Source organism: Sminthopsis crassicaudata, chromosome 4, assembly GCF_048593235.1.
Source record: "Sminthopsis crassicaudata isolate SCR6 chromosome 4, ASM4859323v1, whole genome shotgun sequence".
Taxonomy (NCBI): Eukaryota; Metazoa; Chordata; class Mammalia; order Dasyuromorphia; family Dasyuridae; genus Sminthopsis; species Sminthopsis crassicaudata.
Genome location: NC_133620.1, coordinates 165,239,347 through 165,259,568, shown reverse-complemented (window position 1 = coordinate 165,259,568; position 20,222 = coordinate 165,239,347). Strand labels below are relative to the sequence as shown.

The 20,222-nt window shown below is 34.4% G+C and overlaps 1 pseudogene; it reads left to right on the top strand.

Moving 5' to 3' along the window:
• Positions 1-4,608: 4,608 nt before the first annotated feature.
• On the top strand, positions 4,609-5,377 carry LOC141540660 (trace amine-associated receptor 7a-like; annotated as a pseudogene).
• Positions 5,378-20,222: the final 14,845 nt, after the last annotated feature.

Below are 20,222 nucleotides of genomic sequence, written 5' to 3'. Positions count from 1 at the left end.
TTCCTTTCAGTAGAAGTCCTCAAGAGAAGAAATTCTTTAGAACCTGTTGGTATTTAAGTCTTCCCCTAATTAATTAACTTTAAATGATAAATACATTTTATGTAGGAAACCTAATCTTAGATCCCTTTTAATTCCTGAAAAGAACTGACTATAAAATAGGCTTTTTCATACCTCATTAGAGCTTTTCCTATTTAATCAAAACATTCATGTTTTGAGGTGGAGATTGAAGGAAGCTGTCTTTGCCACTTCTGATGCTTGTTGGCAATAATTAACATTATCTCTAATAAAAGAAAAACTAGTTGAGCTTTAAAAAAGTATGCTTAATCTGTATTCAGATATCATTAGTTCTTTCTCTGTGTGTGGAAAGCATTTCTCATCTTAACTCCTTTAGAGTTATCTTGGATTATTCTATATCTTAGAATAGCCAAGTCATACATAGTTTTTGGCTAGTTCTACCTTTAAGGAGTTTTTCTTGAATAAATGTTTGTTCCTCTTTGTCCATTTGGCAAATTCCTTTTAAGGCATTCTCCTTGTTGGCTTTTTTGTAATTCCTTTACCATTTGGTCTAATTTGTTTTTAAGGTGTTATTTTCTACAGTAGTTTTATGTCTCCTTTACCAAGCTGTTGTTTGTTTTTCATGATTTTCTCGTATCACTCTCATTTGTCTTCCCAATTTTTACTCTACCCCACTTATTTGATTTTTAAAATACTTTATGAGGTCTTCCATGGCCTGAGACCAGTTCATATTTTTCTTTCAGGCTTTGGAGGAAGGAATTTTGACTGCTTTTTTCTTTTGAATGTATGTTTTTGTCTCCCTTGTCTTCATAGTAAGATAGCAAAATAATGTAATATCTGCATTATGGGATGTGTATTCCTAAAGCTTTCAGTAATATTTTGATTTGCAAGTGAATTGGATTTAAGTGAGGCAGGACTGTGCAAAGTCATCAGCCTCACTCTCCCTTCTAGATTCATAATATTCCTGTGGCAAGACATATATCAGGTTGACTGGTGTTAGCCTTGAATGCAATGGGAGACATTGGCCTTTTTAGGCTAAGGTTTTTCACTAGTCTCAGTTTGTCTGAGGCAATGTCTATTCAGTGATTAAGGATAGCTAAAAATAAGGCAAAAGATAGCCTAGTTTGATTTATAGTATAGGCATGAGAAAGCTGCAGTATCCTCTCAGACCATCAGTAGACATACAGCTTGTAGCCCATACCTATTTCCCCTCTGCCAAGATCAAATGAAAATCTCCCAAACAGCTTTTATTAATCTCTTGTTACTCAGGTATAAGATTATTTGAGAGGATAAAATGCACTATGCTTAAAGTATTAAAATATTAAATCTGCTTTCTACCTAGCTCATTCTTTAACTCTGTCTAGATTCTTCACTATCAAATCACTTTTAATTTTATTTGCCAAATCAGAACTTAGCATGCCATCTCTATGTACATTATGGGACTTAAACTGAAAAATCTCTAACAATCATTACCATACAAAGATATTGGCAACCAGATAACTCCTCGAATTCATATCATTCCCCCCCTTATCCTCACGTAGTTGTAGAGAAATACAATCACCTATAGTCCTATTCCTTGTGGGGAAAAAAAAAATAGGGGAAGGGCATACACTCCATGATTCAGACAAACTAAACTGGAAAAATAAGAAAAGAAAGTACTGTTCCTTCTGAGTGGTGCTGATCACAACTCTCATGCTTGCTGCTAAATGATAAAAGCCATAAACTTTAAATCAGGAAGACCTGAGTTCAAATCCAGTCTGACACATACTGTAGAAAACTTTTGTTCTCTACTATGGAAGCTAAATAATAGCAAGGCAAGTTCAGGAGTAGAACTAAAGTAGAAAAGTTAGCAGGCATAGGAAAGAAGAGCTATATGCAAATACCATAATCATTGATATTGGACAAAATTAAACTTAGAGATTCAATCAAGAGAGATATCTACATTATATGTCAACCATATTAATATTGTTTTAGATGCATATCTATGTATATGTAAATGGGTATGCATATAAATATAGGTGGGAATGCGTGCATATGTATACATGTAAGCATATGTATGTGTTTATATATATATACATATGTACACGTGGGTGTGAATATATATATATATATTTACATATATGTTTGCTTAACTGCAGCATGCTTAGGGAAGCTGGGTAGATGGAAAGCAGGAAAAAGTAAAACAAAAAGTGCAAAGCAGAGAGCAAAAGAATAACCTACAAGAAAGCAAGGAAAAGATGGACAGTCTTGAATATAATGTCTTTTATTTATTTTTTTTTTGTTTTTTCTATTATTAAATATATTTTCTTGAAACAGAAATTTATTGTTACTATTTTGAATCCTTCCTAATGCTTTATTGAACACATGAAAATGTTTTGTTTTGTTTTGTTTTGTTTTTCTGTTTCTGTTTCTCTTTTTCAATTTCTTTTTTTTAAATATATATTTAAAGGGGGTCTTAGCTAACAGTTGGAATCAGAAATGAGGAGGCAGAACATTTCTTACAAGGGGTAAATTTAGCAATAAAAAGGTTATTTTCCCACTCAAAGTTGGGAAATAATGTCCAGAGAGCAAGGAGCCCAAGTCACAGAATCTCAGATTATGTAAGGGGAATAAATTATAAGAGTTGAAGTTTGAAAGGAGCCAAGTTCTTTAGAATGTTATATTTCATATAATATGATGTTATATTAAGATGTTATATTTCACCCAGAAGTAAGTTATCCAGTGGAGTTTATGGAATAGAAAGATGGTATGAACAGGAAGATATGATGATATGAATAAAAAGAGAATGAAGATTGTTGGTTTGTAGTGTGACCATCTCAAAGGAAAATCACATTAAAAAGTCAGAGGAAAAGAACTGAAGCCACAGGAAAAGAAAAAGGAAGAAAAGAAAAATTGAAAGGAAAAGGGAAAAAGTATCAGAGGGCATGAATACTCATAAAATAATCAAAGACAAAAGGATTGATTAGAGCATAGAGCTTAAAAGGCATCTAGTAAAAGCTTCTTATCTGATGTGAAGTGATTATGACATGCCCATGTGGCATTGTCAAGATTTGAACTGGTGACTCTTCCTGCAATGCTTTTTTTTTTTGTTTTGTTTAAATTTCCCATGTTCATTATATAGCTACCTATTCCACAGTCTTCTCTCTGACCTAAGTAAAAAAAAGACTTTGGGGGGGCAGCTAGGTGGCGCAGTGGATAGAGCACCAGCCTTGAATTCAGAAGGACCAGAATTCAAATCTGGTCTCAGACACTTTACACTTCCTATCTGTGTGACCCTGGGCAAGTCACTTAACCCCAGCCTCAGGGGGGAAAAAAAAAAAAAAGACTTAGGGCTCTCTCATTTTCTGGGCTCATTTTATGCTTCATAAATCCGTAGACTTGTGGAAAATTTTGTAAGACCAAAGATTTGCATAGAATTTTTCTATTGTTTGGAAAATTAATAAAAAAGCATCTAGGTAAATCAGTGAAAAATGCAGAAATTAAGAAGCTAAAAAATTTGAGATTAATTACAGTCATTCATGCACTTTCAAAATATTTCACTATGGACAAGTAATTTAATCTCTCAGTCTCAGTTTCTCCATCTGTAAAATAGAGGTATAGCATCTATTTCATAGTATTTTGAGGACTGAGATAGCACATATAAAATTCTTAGTAAGCCTGAAAGTTACATGTAAATGCTCATCATTATTTAAATGTACATACACACACACATATATATACACACACATATATATATACACACACAAATATATACACATACATATATACATACATGTCATTCCCCATCAGATAACAAAATACATAAAAATGTTATTTTCTCACTCAAAGCTGAGAAATAATGTCCAGAGAGCAAGGAGCCCAAGTCACAGAATCTCAGATTATGTAAGGGGAATAAGTTATAAGAAGAGTGGAAGTTTGAAAAGAGCCAAGTTCTTTAGAATGTTATATTTCATATAATACATGAAACAAAATACATGTGAATCGTATGTATATATATATATATATATATACACACACAAAATTGAATAGATAAGAGATTTCCTATTGATTAAGCAGCAGTTGTTTTTTTTCCCTCTGATAATGATTGGGGGGAAAAAAAGTTTCTTTTCTCAGTTCACACCTCATACTATAGGGAATCAATCTTGGCCAGTACTGAGGGGATAAGATTTCTTTGGCTGACTTCCTAAATGCTTACAGAGTGCCTTGGATATTAACTGTTAATTGATACTGTGGGAAAGAATACTGGAATAAAAGCTGAACTTTGAATTGGGTAATCACATCACATCTCACTGCTTGACAAAGAGAACTGCCTCAGAAGTAAAGAACTAAAGGATCAAAGGGAAATTTTCTTAGCTAAGGTGTTTATACATGTTCATAGAAATCTTTAGTAGATTTTCTGAGTCTGTTAAATGAATTGCCTTGAAGATTAGTAGCAAAAGTGTTTCCAAGTTAGATGTTTCTTCTGAATACGTATAAAATGATTTGTAGTTTATAATATCAATGGAAAGATGTAATATCTATTAAAGATAGTAATTGGTAGATTTCTGAAGGCATTTATTCAATGCATCTTTTACCTTAAGGAGAAAATTAGGGATGTCAACACCACCAAAAATACATAAGCTAATGAAAATTCTGCCACATTCAGAGAGAATGATTATCAGCAGCAGCAATGAGCTCCAGCTTACAGTTGTATAGCTGTATTATGAAAACATCAATGGGTCCTGCATTCAAATTCCCTATTACCTAAGACCCAGAATCATCCACTACCTAGCCTTTGGCTTTGGAGTTGGGCTAGCTGTCTTGGGAAATCTTCTGATCATGATTTCAATCCTTCACTTCAAGCATCTGCACTATGCAACCAATTTTCTCATTGCCTCCTTGGCTTATGCTGATTTTTTGGATGGGAGCAACTGTGATGCCCTTCAGCATGGTGAGGTTATTGAAGAGTTACTGTAAATTTCACTCTTAGTTTGAAAGATCATCTTATTATTCTTCCATTTTTTGCTTATGTTTCATCTCCATTGAGAGATACATGGCTATCACTGATTCTCTTGTCTACCTAACAAAGTTCACTCTAAATATTTGCTTGGTCTGCATCACCTTTCTCATGGATACTTATTATTATTATTACTTACATCCTTTTACTTTTTTTATATTGGTGCCAATGATGATGGACTAGAGGAATTAGTAAGTGTCCTAACCTGGATAGTGTCGAATCTAGATACTGGCAAACTTTCTGTTGTTCTTCACTCCTACTCTGGTTATGGTCATTTTTTACTGTGAAATTTTTCTAGTAACTAAATAGACTAGAAAGATTGAAAACATAAAGGCAGAGCCAAGACTGCAAAAAAGGCACACATGACTTTCTGAGGCTCTCTCATACCCTCACAACCAATTATTAAATTCAGCCTCAAAAATAGGGCTTGACTGATAAAATTCATGAAGATTGGAAGTACAACAACTTACCAGCTGAAGATAATCTGGAAGATCACCAGAAAAGATTTGTCCCGGAACAGACCAGTGCAAACAGGGATAGAACTAGAGGCTAGCATATTGAACAGACTGGCCTGGGGTGGCCTCTGTGGTTAGAAAATGATAGAGACAACTCTGCCATAGGCTGATTGCTCTGCCTTGGCAGCAAAGCAATCGACCATCAGAGAAATTAAAGCCAAAGGTAGAGGGTACTCTAAAAACTGTTAGCACCTAACAAGATCGGACTATACCCACCCAAAACTGGAAGTGACTCAGCACAGACCACAACACAGCTGTGCAGCTACATTCTGCAGCATGGGCCAGGGCAGTCACAAATCTGCATGGCAGGGGGGCACAGCCTGGGGCAGCCTCTAATCTGCACAGTGGGGGGGCCTAGTCTAGAGCAATAGAATTTCTGCAGCTCTACTGTGCTTCCCTGTACAAAGACACTTCCAGTGCATGTGAAGCTATTCACTGGGCAACTGCTAATTCCCACAGCTCCACAGCAGGCTTTGGCTTGGGATAGTGACACTTTTGCTGCTCAGCCTCTAGCCCCAGGGCAGTTGCTAAAACACACAACTGGATTGTGTGGTCACAGCGGGGTTCTTCACTGGACACTTCTGCAGCTCGGCCATGATACCCAGACCTGAGTCACTTCTGGTGGGGAATTTTTTCCCAGAGCACTCCCATACCTTGCAGCTGTTTGCACCCCTTTTGCAGGATAGCTACTGTCCATATATCTATCCCTTCTCTGCAGAGGAAGCTGGTAAACTCCTTGCCCTGAAGGCAGACCCTACAGGCTTTTTAAAAAAATGAGTAAAAAAATCAAAAGGATGATCTGTAACTTCTATACAGAAAGAGAGCAGGTTTTCAACCCTGAGGAAACTAACAGTCTCCTCAGTCTCCAGCAAACAATCTCCAGACAATATCCCAAAGGGGGATGCAACCTGGCCCCCATCACACAACAGTCTCCTAGAAGAGAGTATTAAAAATCTTAAAAGAGAGCTAGAATAAAAATGGGGAAAGGAAAGAGAAGCTATGCAAGAGAGTAACAACTTCATGAAATGTGAATTGGAAAAGGTAAAGAATTCCCAGGAAGTTCAGGGAAACAGAATTTGTGAACTGAAAAAGGCAAAGAACTCCCAGGAAAGTAGGACTTGTGATTTGGAAAAGATAAGGAACTCGCAAAAAAGTAAGATTCGTGAATTGGATAAAGAAATAACTCACTAAAAAAAATTTTAGTGAAATGGAAAAAATTTTCATAGAGCAAAATAACTAATTTAAAAACTCAATTGGACATATACAAAAAGAAGGAAAAAATCTAATAAAGAAAATAACTCATTTAAAATCAGAACTGAACAAATAGAAATGAATGATTCATTGAGACATCAAGAATCAAACAAAACCAAAAAAATGAAAAATTAGGAAAAATATTAAATATCTACTTGGAAAAACAACAGACCTGGAAAATACATCTAGGAGATGTAATCTGAGGATTATTGAACTTCCCTAACATTATGATGATGAAAAAATAGCCTAGATATTATTTTACAGGAAATCATCAAAGAGAATTGCCCAGATGTAATAGAATCAGAAGGTAAAATAGGCATTTAAAGAATTCATCAAACACCGTCTGAAAAAGACCCAAGGAATAAAAACTCCAAGGAAGCCAGAAAAAAAAAAAATTCAAATGCCAAGGTGCCACAATAAGGATCACACAAGATCTAGCTGCTTCCACATTAAAAGATTGAAGGGCGTGGAATCTGATATTCTGAAATACAAAAGAACTTGGAATGCAGCCAAGCTAAGATGAGCACTTTTTTCCTTGGAAGAGGATGGATATTTAATGAAACTGAATTGCATTTGTTTCTAAGGAAAAAAACCAGATCTAAATAAAAATTTTGATCTCCAACCATAGGACTCAAGAGAAGCAGAAAAAGGTAAAAAGAACTCTTGAGAACTACATTTCTGTTGTGAATATACATAAAGATTACATGTATAATGTGATTTTACTGATATAATGTAAAAAAGGGGAAGTAGAAATGGAAATGGGATAGTGTCAGAAAAAGGGAAAAGGGGAGATAAAAAGAGGAAAACTATATCCCATGAAGAGGCAAAGGAAACCTATCATATCTGAGGGAATTTAGAGAGGGGGAGGAACATTGTGTGAATCTTACTCTCATCAGAGTTGGCTCAAAGAGAAAATAATTGACATATTTGGCGAACAGAGAAACATCTCTTAAGGAAAAGGAAGAGAGTAATAAGAGAAGGATACAAGAAAGGAGAAGGGATTAAAAGGGGGTAAGAGGAATACTAAAGAGGGAAAGTGGCATGACACAAGTGGTACCCATAAGTTTAATACTAGGAAAGGAGGTAAGGAGGGGCAAGAAAAATAAAAGCATAATCTGGGGATAATAAGATAGCAGGAAATACAGAATTAGTAATTTTAACCATAAATGTGAATGGGATGAATCTCCCATAAAGTGGAGACAGATAGCAGACTGGATCAAAAGTCAGAACCCTACAATATGCTGTCTATAGGAAACACATTTAAAGCAGGGAGATACATACAAAGTAAAGGTAAAAGGCTGGAGCAGAAACTATTATGCTTTAGGTGAAGCAAAGGTAGCCATTCTGATCTCAGATTAAGCAAAAACAAAAATTGATCTAATTAAAAGAGATAAGGAAAGAAATTATATCTTGCTTACAGATAGCATAGACACTGAAGCAATATCAATACTAAACATACATGCACCAAGTGGTACAGCATCTAAATTCCTAAAGGAGAAGTTAAGAGGGTTGCAAGAAGAAATAGACAGCAAAAGTATAATAGTGGGAGATCTCAACCTTGCACTCTCAGAATTAGACAAATCAAACCACAAAATAAATAAGAAAGAAATTAAGGATGTAATAGAATATTAGAAAAATTAGGTATGATAGATCTTTGGAGAAAATTGAATGGTGACAGAAAGGAATATACTTTTTTCTCTGTATTCATGGAATCCATACAAAAATTGACCATGTATTAGGACATAAAGACCTAAAAATTAAATGCAGGAAGGCAGAAATAGTAAATGCATTCTTTTTAGTTCACAATGCAATAAAAACTACATTTAACAAAAAGTTAGGGGTAAATAGACCAAAAAGTAATTAGAAACTAAATAATCTCATTTTAAAGAATGATTGGGTGAAACAGCAAATTATAGACACAAATAATAATTTCACTGAAGATAATGACAATGATGAGACATCATACCAAAATTTGTGGGATGCAGCCAATGTGGTAATAAGGGGAAATTTTATGTCTTTAGAGGCTTACTTGAATAAAATAGAGAAAGAGAAGATGAATGAATTTGACTTGCAACTTAAAAAGCTAGAAAAAGACCAAATTAAAAACCCTCAATCAAATACTAAACTTCAAATTCTAAAATTAAAAGGAGAAATTAATAATATTGAAAATACAGAAAACTATTGAATTAATAAATAAAAGTAAGAATTGGTTTTATGAAAAAACAATAAAATAGATAAACCTTTGGTAAATCTGATTAGAAAAAGGAAAGAGGAAAATCAAATTGTTAGTCTTAAAAGTGAAAAGGGAGAATTTTCCACCAATAAAGAGTAAATTAGAGCAAGGAGTTACTTTGCCCAACTTTATGCCAATGAATTTGATAACCTAAGTGAAATGGATGACTACCTCCAAAAATATAGGCTTCCCAAATTAACAGAAGAGGAAGTAAATTGCTTAAATAGTCCCATTTCAGAAAAAGGAATAGAACAAGCTGTTAATCAACTACCTAAGAAAAAGTCCCCAGGGCCAGATGTATTTACATGTGAATTCTACCAAACATGTAAAGAACAATTAGCCCCAATGCTATATAAACTATTTGAAAAAATAGGGAATGAAGGAGTCTTACCAAATTCTTTTTTATGACACAGACATGGTACTGATACCCAAACCAGGTAGATTGAAAACAGAGAAATAAAATTATAGACCAATCTCCCCAATGAATATTGATGCTAAAATCTTAAATAAGATATTAGCAAAAAGACTACAGAAAATTATCCCCAGGATAATACACCATGATCAAGTAGGATTTATACCAAGAATGCAGGGATGGTTCAATATTAGGAAAATTATTAGTATAATTATTTTATATTGCATATATATATATATGTATATATATATATATATATATATATATATTAGTATAATTGATCATAATAATAATATAATTGGCCAAATTAACAAAAAACATATAATCATCTCAATATAGGCAGAAAACATTTGATAAAATACAACATCCCACTTGAGAGTATAGGAATAAATGGACTTTTCCTTCAAATAATCAGTAGCTTATATTTAAAACCATCAGTAAGCATCATATGTAATGGGGATAAACTGGAACCATTCCCATTAAGATCAGGAGTGAAACAAGTTTGCCCACTATCACCATTACTATTTAATATTGTGTTAGAAATGTTAGCTTTGGCAATAAGTTGAGAAAAAGATTAAAGGAATTAGAGTAGGTAATGAGGAAACCAAATGATCACTCAGTGCTGAGATGATGGTATACTTAGAAAACCCAGAGATTAGCAAAGTTGCAGGATACAAAATAAACCCACATAAGTCATCAGCATTCTTATATATTACTAACAAAATCCAACACTCAGAGTTACAAAAAGAAAATCCATTTAAAGTAACTACCAATATTATAAAATATTTAGGAATCTATCTGCCAAGGGAAAATCAGGAACTATATGAGCAAAACTACAAAACATTTTTCACACAAATAAAGTCAGATCTAACCAATTGGAAAAATCTCAAATGCTCTTGATAGGGCGAGCAAATATAATAAAGATGAAAATACTACCTAAACTAATCTATTTATTTAGCACTATATCAATCAGACTCCCAAAAAACTATTTTAATGACCTAGAAAAAATAACAACAAAGTTCATATGGAAAAATAAAAGGTCAAGAATTTCAAATGAATTAATGAAAAAAAAAAAAAATGAAGGTGGCCTAGCTGTACCAGATCTAAAATTATATTATAAACAGCAGTTACCAAAACCATTTAGTATTGGCTAAGAAATAGACTAGTTGATCAGTGGAACAGGTTAGGTTCAAAGGACAAAATAGTCAATAACTTTAATAATCTAGTGTTTGACAAACCCAAAGACCCCAGCTTTTGGGATAAGAACTCATTGTTTGACAAAAATTGCTGGGAAATTTGGAAATTAGTATGGCAGAAACTAGGCATTGACCCACATTTAACACCAAGATAAGGGCAAAATGGGTTCATGATGTAGGCATAAAAAATGAGATTATAAATAAATTATAATAGCATAGGATAGTTTATCTCTCAGACCTATGGAAGAAGAAGGAATTTGTGACCAAAGAAGAAATAGAGATCATAGAAAAAATTGATTATATCAAATTGAAAAGTTTTTGTATAAACAAAACTAATGCAGATAAGATTAGAAGGGAAGCAATAAATTGGGAAAACATTTTTACAGTCAAAGGTTCTCATTTCAAAAATATATAGAGAATTGACTCTAATTTATAAGAAATCAAGCCATTCTCCAATTATAAATGATCAAAGGATATGAACAGACACTTCTTAGATGAAGAAATTGAAACTAATTCTAGCCATTTGAAAAGATGCTCCAAGTCATTATTAATCAGAGAAATGCAAATTAAGACAACTCTGAGACACCACTACACACCTGTCAGATTGGCTAGAATGACAGGGAATGTTGGAGGGGATGTGGAAAAACTGGGACACTGATACATTATTGGTGGAATTGTGAATATATCCAGCCATTCTGGAGAGTGATTTGGAACTATGCTCAAAAAGTTATCAAACTGTACATACCCTTTGATCCAGCAGTGTTGCTACAGGACTTATATCCCAAAGAGATCTTAAAGAAGGGAAAGGGACCTGTATGTGCAAGAATGTTTGTAAAAGCCCTCTTTGTAGTGGCTAGAAACTGGAAGTTGAGTGGATGCCCATCAATTGGAGAATGGCTGAATAAATTGTGGTATATGAATGTTATGGAATATTATTGTTCTGTAAGAAATGACCAACAGGATGATTTCAGAAAGGCTTTAAGAGACTTACATGAACTGATGCTGAGTGAAATGAGCGGGACCTGGAGATCATTATAGACTTCAACAACAATACTATATGATGATCAATTCTGATGGATGTGGGTCTCTTCAACAATGAGATGAACCCTATCAGTCCCAGTAGAGCAGTAATGAATTGAACCAGTAATGAATTACACCCAGCAAAAGAACTCTGGGAGATAACTATGAACCACTACATAGAATTCCCAATCCCTCTATTTTTGTCCACCTGCATTTTTGATTTCCTTCATAGGTTAATTGTACACTATTTCAAAGACAGATTCTTTTTGTACAGCAAAATAACTGTATGGACATGTATAGATATATTGTATTTAACTTATACTTTAACATATTTAACATGTATTGGTCAACCTGCCATCTGGGGGAAGGGGTGGGGGGAAGGAGAGGAAAAGTGGGAACAAAAGGTTTTGCAATTGACAATGCTGAAAACTTACCCATGCATATATCTTTTAAATAAAAAGGTATTAAAAAAAAAAGAAAGAAAAGAAAAGAAAAGAGTTAACAAAGCCAGATTCTCCAAGAGGGAAAAAAAGTAGAATAAAACACTGGGTTTTGTTATGATTACATTTGTAATCCCTCTTTTATTGAAACAATAATTGGGGCTTTCCTAGGGTTCATCACTCCAAAATATTTATGTAATTTTAGTTAGGTTTGCCTATTATAACTCAGTCATGAACCCACTGATGTATGCTTTCTTTTACCTTTGGTTTCTAGCTGTTAAACTGATTGTCACTGGGAAAGTCTTTAGAGGTCACTGTTCAACAATAGATTTGTTTACTAAATAGGTAAAGCTTCTGATAGAAGAAATTAAAATTAATTTGAATGGAACTTATCAAAGAGTGAAAAAACCTAAGATTAAAGACTTTTTAATGTGTAAAAATTTTGCTGCTCTACATTAGACACAAATCTCCATTTCAGTCCTTATAAATAACATTTGGTCAAAATTCCTTTGCTAAATAATATCACAAGGTTTCATAGCTTCCCATCAATTCCTGTCTCTACTCATTTGGTATCTGCTTCTATTTTTTTTTTTTTTTGTCTTGGGTTCTTTTGGTTCTTTTTTTTTCCCTCTTCATAGCATATTCCATTCTATTTCCCTTCTTGGTTTAATATTTTAAATGAAGTAGAAAAATCACTTATTCACACTATTAACATTTTTTCAAAAACCTTGCCCATAATTTTTTGGTTTTTAAAATTTATCTATGATGTACCTAACTATTCTTTTTCTCTGTCTCTCTATTTCTGTCTGTTTCTGTGACTTCTTCCCCTTCCTTTCCCTTTCTTTCATTCTCTCCCCCTGGTGGCCAATCTCCATCTTCCTCTCATTTTCTCCAGCCCATTCAATATCAGCTCCACTTGGGATTTTTTTCCTTGTTGTTAAAGACTGAACAATAAAACATATTGTCACCTTTGCAAGACTGTCTCTTGTGCCTTTAATGCTTTCTCTTTTCACCTTTCTTTCCTATCACCTCCAAATCATTTTAGGACTCACTTCAAGTGCCACCCCATTCACCAGTCCTGTCCCAATTTCCCCAATTGTTAGCCACTCTCCAACCTCCATATTATTTCATATTAATTTTTGTATCAAGCTTGTAATTATTTATATAAGAACATGCTATATCTCTCAGGAGAACACAAGCTATTTGGCATCAGGAACTATCTCACTTTTGCATTTGTATATCCCGTCCCTAGCAGAGTCCCTCGAACATAGTAGATACATAATAAAACATTTATTGATTCATTTTTAAACTAGTTTTTAAAAAATCACTCTTACAGATAATGGCTTTAATATCATAAATCTTCTTTTCTTTTTGTGTCCCTTTTTTCTCCTCAACCACAGAATTGCTATCTTTTTTTCTATTCTATTATTTTATAGAAGTACTTGTTTTATTTCTAAAATTCAAAAAAAATAGACAAAAATTCTGCACATAATTTGTTTGCTATGACAATAAGGATATAAAACATTACTAAGCTTCTGTGCAAAAAAAAAGCTGTCAAGTTACTAAGAATGACATGCTTTGTACTATCTCATATATTCTGAAATTTCAAGATATTCTACTTTTCTTTTCTAAGTAAAAATTAAATGAAAACAAGTTTTGGATTTGTTTTTAGGAAAAACTCCATTAAAGATCTTAAAACATTGAAAAGTTTTCCTAGTTTTTTGTTCATTTCTGAGTAAGACAGACATCTTAGAAAACCTGATTCTTTTTGGCTGTGAGTTGTGGAAATGAACCTAATAATATGTATATGAAAATGTGAGATAAATTTTGTCTTGCTTGTAATTTGTTATAAATGCATGTCACCCTAGTTTCTCCCCTATTCCTTAATTAAAAATACTTTCTAGATAGAGAGGTAGGTAGGTAGATAAATAGAGACAAAGTAATGAATAATAAGTGAATAAATAAATTAATAAATGTTGTGTCCTTCTTTCTAGAGCTCCCAAGTTGGGGTTACAAAATGTATCATGCTTTCTAAAATATAACATCTTAGTGGAGAAGTGATGAGGCAGGACTCCTGAGAATGGTGGAAACATTGAGTCTATTTGTTCCAAGGTCTTTCCCTTTTACATACCTTCATACCCTTATATAACCAAAGCAATACTGTGCAAGCACTAAGTATATACAGCACACATGTGCATTTGCAACCTACTATTGTATGTAGTTTGCCACCTGGTATCACTCTTCCACCTGGTATCACTCTGCTTCAATCACAACACAGGTTGTCACAGCCCCCTGACTTCCCAGGAAGGCAGAGAGCCCTTAGTGGAGATGGGGAGATGAAGCAGATATTGTTACCAGGTTCCCTCTGGGCTGAAAGGTCTTATACCTCATCCAGAGTTCCCTCACTGTCTGTGGATCTTTACAGATAAATAAATAATGTAGATATTTAATCCTAATTGACATGGAAAATGTTAGGAAAGTTATTTCTAAATGATATAGAGCTCATCTGAGCACTATCTGGTTAATCTGAATTGAAGGTTAAATTGGAAAAAAAAAAGAAACTAAACTGGGCTTTCCATTCCCCTCTTCTGCCCCTCCTCATTCTTAATTGGCATTGCTTAACTTCCTTAAAATTTACTCATTTAGTTACTATACAACATTACATTTCTGAAAAATAAGGAACTTCAGATATGACAAAATTCCATTGCTTTGTGTGCAGTTGAATCTGATAAATAAGATTAAAATGACATAATTTATAGTAATAAAGTTAAGAAGAGAGAGACACAGAGACACACAGAGAGAAATAGAGACAGAAAAAGACAGAGACAGAGAGAAACAGAGAGAGAGAGAGAGAGAGAGAGAGAGAGAGAGAGAGAGAGAGACTGTTTCACTCAATCATTCTTTAGGATGAGATTATTTAGTTTTCAATTACTTTTTGGTCTATTTAGCCCTAGCTTTTTGTTGAATGTATTTTTTATTGCTTTGTGATCTGAAAATAATGCATTTACTATTTCTGCCTTTCTGCATTTGAATTTGAGGTCTTTATGTCCTAATATATGGTCAATTTTTGTATAGGTTCCATGAACTGCTGAAAAGAAAGTGTAACTTCTTTCTGTCTCTATTCAGTTTTCTCCAGAGATCTATCATACCTAACTTTTCTAATATTTTATTTACCTCTTTAACTTCTTTCTTATTTGTTTTGTGGTTTGATTTGTCTAATTCTGAGAGTGCAAGGTTGAGATCTCCCACTATTATACTTTTGCTGTCTATTTCTTCTTGCAACCCTCTTAACTTCTCCTTTAGGAAGTTATATGCTGTACCACTTGGTGCATATATGTTTAGTATTGATATTGCTTCATTGTCTTTGCTACCCTTTATCAAGATATAGTTTCCTTCCTTATCTCTTTTAATTAGATCAATTTTTGCATATGCTTGATCTGAGACAAGAATGGCTACCCCTGCTTTTCTGACTTCACCTAAAGCATATTAGTTCTGCTCCAGCCTTTTACCTTTAAGTATGTAACTCCCTGCTTTAAATGTGTTTCCTCTAAACAACATATTGTAGAGTTCTGGCTTTTGATCCAGTCTGCTATCTGCCTGTAGTTTATGGGAGAGTTCATCCCATTCACATTTACAGTTAAAATTACTAATTCTGTATTTCCTGCTATTTTATTATCTCCAGATTATGTTTTTCTTTTTCTTACCCCCATTACCTTCTCCCCAGTATTAAACTTATGGGTACCACTTGCCTCATGCAGCTCTCCCTCTTTAGAATCCCTCCCACTCCCTTTGAATCCCTTCCCCTTTCTTATACCTTTCTCTTATTATTCTTTTCCTTTTCCCTTTTTCTCTCCCACTTTTCAATGAGGTGAGAGAAGTTTCTCTATAAACCAAATATGTTTATTATTTTCTCTTTGAGATGAGAGTAAGATTCACACAATGTTCCTTCCCCCTTCCTAAGTTCCCTTAGATATAAGTTTCCTTTGCCTCTTCTTGGGATGTAATTTCCCTCTTTTTATCTCACCTTTCTCCTTTTTCTGATACTATCCCTTTCCATTTGTACTTCCCTTTTTTTATATTATATCAGTAAAATCAAATTATACCTGCACTCTTTTATGTATGTCCATAACAGAAATACAGTTCTCAAAGTTCTTTTTACCTTTTTCTGCTTCTCTTGAGTCCTATAGTTGGAGGTCAATTTGTTTATTTGTTTGTTTGTTTGTTTGTTTGTTTGTTTGTTTATTATCTATCTATCTATCTATTTATTTATTTATTTTAGCTCTGGTTTTTTCATTAGAAACAAATGGAATTAACCTGTTTCATTAAATTTCCATCTTCTTCCCTGGAAGAAAATGCTCAGCTTAGCTGGGTAGTTTATTCTTGGCTGCATTCCAAGTTCTTTTGCCTTTCAGAATATCAGATTCCAGGCCCTTCAATTCTTTAATGTGGAAGCAGCTAGATCCTGAGTGATTCTTATTGTGGCTCCTCAGTATTTGAATTGTTTTGTTTTGTTTTGTTTTTCTGGCTGCTTGTAATATTTTTCCTTAGTCTGATAGTTTTAAAGCTTAGCCACAATATTCCTTGGAGTTTTTACTTTAGGATCTCTTTCAGAAGGTGTTCGATGAATTCTTTCAATGACTATTTTACCTTCTGATTCTATTACATCTGGGCAGTTCTCTTTGATGATTTCCTGGATAATTGTATCTAGGCTCTTTTTTTTCATTGTAATTTTCAGGAAGTCCAATAATCCTCAGATTACCTCTCCTAGATCTATTTTCCAGGTCTCTCATTTTGCCAAGTATATATTTAACATTTTTACAATTTTTTTCTTTTTTTTTTTTTTTTTCTTGACTGATTCTTGCTGTCTCAATGAATCATTCATTTCTATTTGTCTGGTTCTGATTTTTAATGAATTATTTTCTTCATTAGCTTTTTTCACTCCTTTTTGTATATGTCCAATTGAGTTTTTAAATAAGTTATTTTGCTCTATGGAATTTTTTTCCATTTCACTAATTTTTTTATTGAGTTATTTTCTTTTTCCAATTCACAAATCCTACTTTCCTGGGAGTTCTTTACTTTTTTCAATTCACATTTCAGGAAGCTGTTTTCTTTTTCTGCTTTATCACATTTTTCTTTAAGTGAATTATATGCCTTTTCCATAATCTCCTGCAGAGCTTCTCTTTTCTTTCCCCATTTTTCTTCTAGCTCTCTTTTAAGATCTTTTATAATTTCTTCCAGAAGAGCATTGTGTGATGGGGGCCAGGTTACATCTCCCTTTGGGGTTTTGTCTAGAGGCTATCTGCTATTATTCTCCTTGGGGTTGAAAACCTGCTCTCTTTCTTTATAGAAGCTATCGATGGCTAGCTTATGCTTGGCTTTTTTTACTCATTTTTTTTAAAAGTCCTTAGGGTCTGCCTTCAGGGCAAAAAGTTTACCAGCTTCCTTTGCAGAACAGGGATGGATATGTGGAGTAGCTGTCCTGCAAGTGGGCTGCTAAAAGCAGCCAAGATGCACAAGTACCCTAGGAATAGCCTGGCACCAGAAGTGTTTCTGCCCTGAAAAGGGCAGCCAAGCTCTTCCCCCCTCACCCCCTTGTGCAGAAGTGTGTCTGCCCCAGGCAAAAGCCCCACACTGCAGATTGGGGCTGCACAGCAGTGCTTTGGTCTCTGCTGAATCACTTCTGGTGCTAGGTGGATGTAGCTAGAGCCTATTAGATTTTAACATTTTTTGGAGTGTACTCTGCCTTTGGCATTTGTGTTACTTCTCTGCTGATCTACTGCTTTGCAACCAAAGCAGAACAGCCAACCTATGGTAGAGTCCTCCCTGCAAAATCTCCACCCGTGTGGAGACCGCCCCTGTCCCCATCTGCTCAGTGTACTAGCCTCTGCATTCTACCTCCCTGCCTATGCTGGCCTGCTCTCACTGATTAGGACAAACCTATTTTGGCAATCTTCCATATTATCTTCGGCTGGTAATTTGTAGTACTCCATTATTTGTGGATTTTACCAGTCAAGCACTACTTCTGAGGCTGAATTTGGTAATTAGTAGTGAGGGTAGAAGAGGAGCTTATAATGATGCGTGTATCTTCTCTGCTATCTTAGCTCCACCCCTAGACTGTTTCTCATGTTTTTTCTCTTATCTTTTTGACCACTACATCTCAATCTTTTTTGCTGTATCATTATCCTTATCTCACTCCTAACTAAAGATACACACCAAAGACCTCTTCTGTATTCTCTTCTCCTTTTTCTATATAGTTTCTTTTGTGAGCCTTGTGATTTCTTAAGAGCTCCATTATCTTCTCTACTCGATTACTTTTAGATCTATATATCCAACCTTTCCCCCACCAAATATCTGCTGAGCACATTGAACCAAATATATATACATTCAAACTCAAAATGTCAAAACAGAACTTATTGTCTTTCCATTCACAATCATCTTTCCTTGTGATTTAGGTACAAAATGCCCCAAAGGAACATTAGTTGCTCTCCTTCAAGTTTAACTGGCATCTCTATATGGTCAATACAGGAGCTCTGAACTGAATTAATGCTATATTCTTGCTGAACATCTTTTTTCATACTGTAGCCAATTAAATCACCTTTTGTGAAGACGGTCAACAAATTTCTTGATTTTTTTCCAATTTCAAACTTGAAGCACTGGACTAGCCTCATTCAACTTATAATTGGTAGGTACTGGGGTTTCCCTTCTTTATGTTTAAAAATCTATTTTTTTACTTCTTTCAAGGAAGTATATACACCTTGGAAAAATCTGTTTACAGAAGGTATCAGCTCAAGAGTTTACTTAAAGTGTTTGCCAACTTATTTTTATTTCAACTATGCTATATTATTCTTATCTAGAGAGCATATATCTTGTACTCAGCTAGTCAACTTTGTTTGCCCAGTTCAATACAATTCAATTAATAGAAGATTCTGTACCTTAGAATATAACCCTGTCGCATATCTCCATGGGCTTCAACTCTGAGCTGGAAAGCCTCAGCCATAATAGAAGAAAAAGAAGCAAAGAAGAGACATGAAGGGTGGACCAGCATCAGCACAGCCCTCACAGCATCAGAGATATACAATAAAAATGACACTTTGACTTTAAAAAGACCTGGACTTTGCTGAGGAAGTAGGGATCAGAAAAGTTTTAGCTTGTAAGTAATTGTGAAGTGATGAAGTTTTCTGTGCTTTCTCACTGTTTGGGGGAGATGATATCCTATATAAGTGAACAGAAAATGTCTATTATGTTCAAATCACTCCCTAATATTTCAATTGTGTTGTGACAAATTCACATTTTTAAAACAAGCATTATAGAAGAATTGAATGAAATGAACTCACAGTTCATCTTCGTTTTCCAGAGGTCAACTTCCTTCCTTTTCCATAGTGGTGCATCTTTTTGTTTTTTTAATCAATCACCCCTCCCATTTCCTAATGACCAAATAAATGCCCACAAAGATACCATATTGGACAATTACAGCCTTTCTGCTTCTTGCAGTCTCTGAAGTCTCAGTCAAGTTCAGGATGTAACCTTCATCATTGAATGGCTTGTGTCTATGACCTCATTGACCCTATTTAAGCTCTGGACAGGAAGAGTTCTCTCTCTCTCTCTCTTCTCTCTCTCTCTTACCATCTGGAGCTTGGACTGAGAGGGTGCTACCAAGGTAGGTGCAGGAGGTCATAGAGTAGATATGATTAACATGAATAAAGTCTAAGCTTGTTCATCTAAATTCTGGGGTTCTCTGTTGTACACATTAACTACTTCCATATGAGATAGTAGCCTGAGGATTCTGAGGACCTCAAAACAGAGGTAAGGTTGGTATTTACCAGATTCTCTCTGATAGGACTAGGAATAAGGACAGATTGGCATTAGTTAGGTGAGAATAACCCTAACACTAGATGATTTCAATAATATTTTGCCATATTGGCAAAGGGCAATATTATATGGATTTCTTTTAATTGTTTGTAATTGTTTAATTGTCTTGTTTTCTTCCTAGACAAAGGGGAAACTTAATTAAGGAAACAGAAGAGGAAAGCTCAAGCCCTCTTGAGTACCACCAGATCTACATGGCAATAGAGAAAAGGAAAAAAATCTCGTTGTGTCCACTACTGAATGATAAGTAAGTACAAATGAGTTATAAGTTCTTTCTG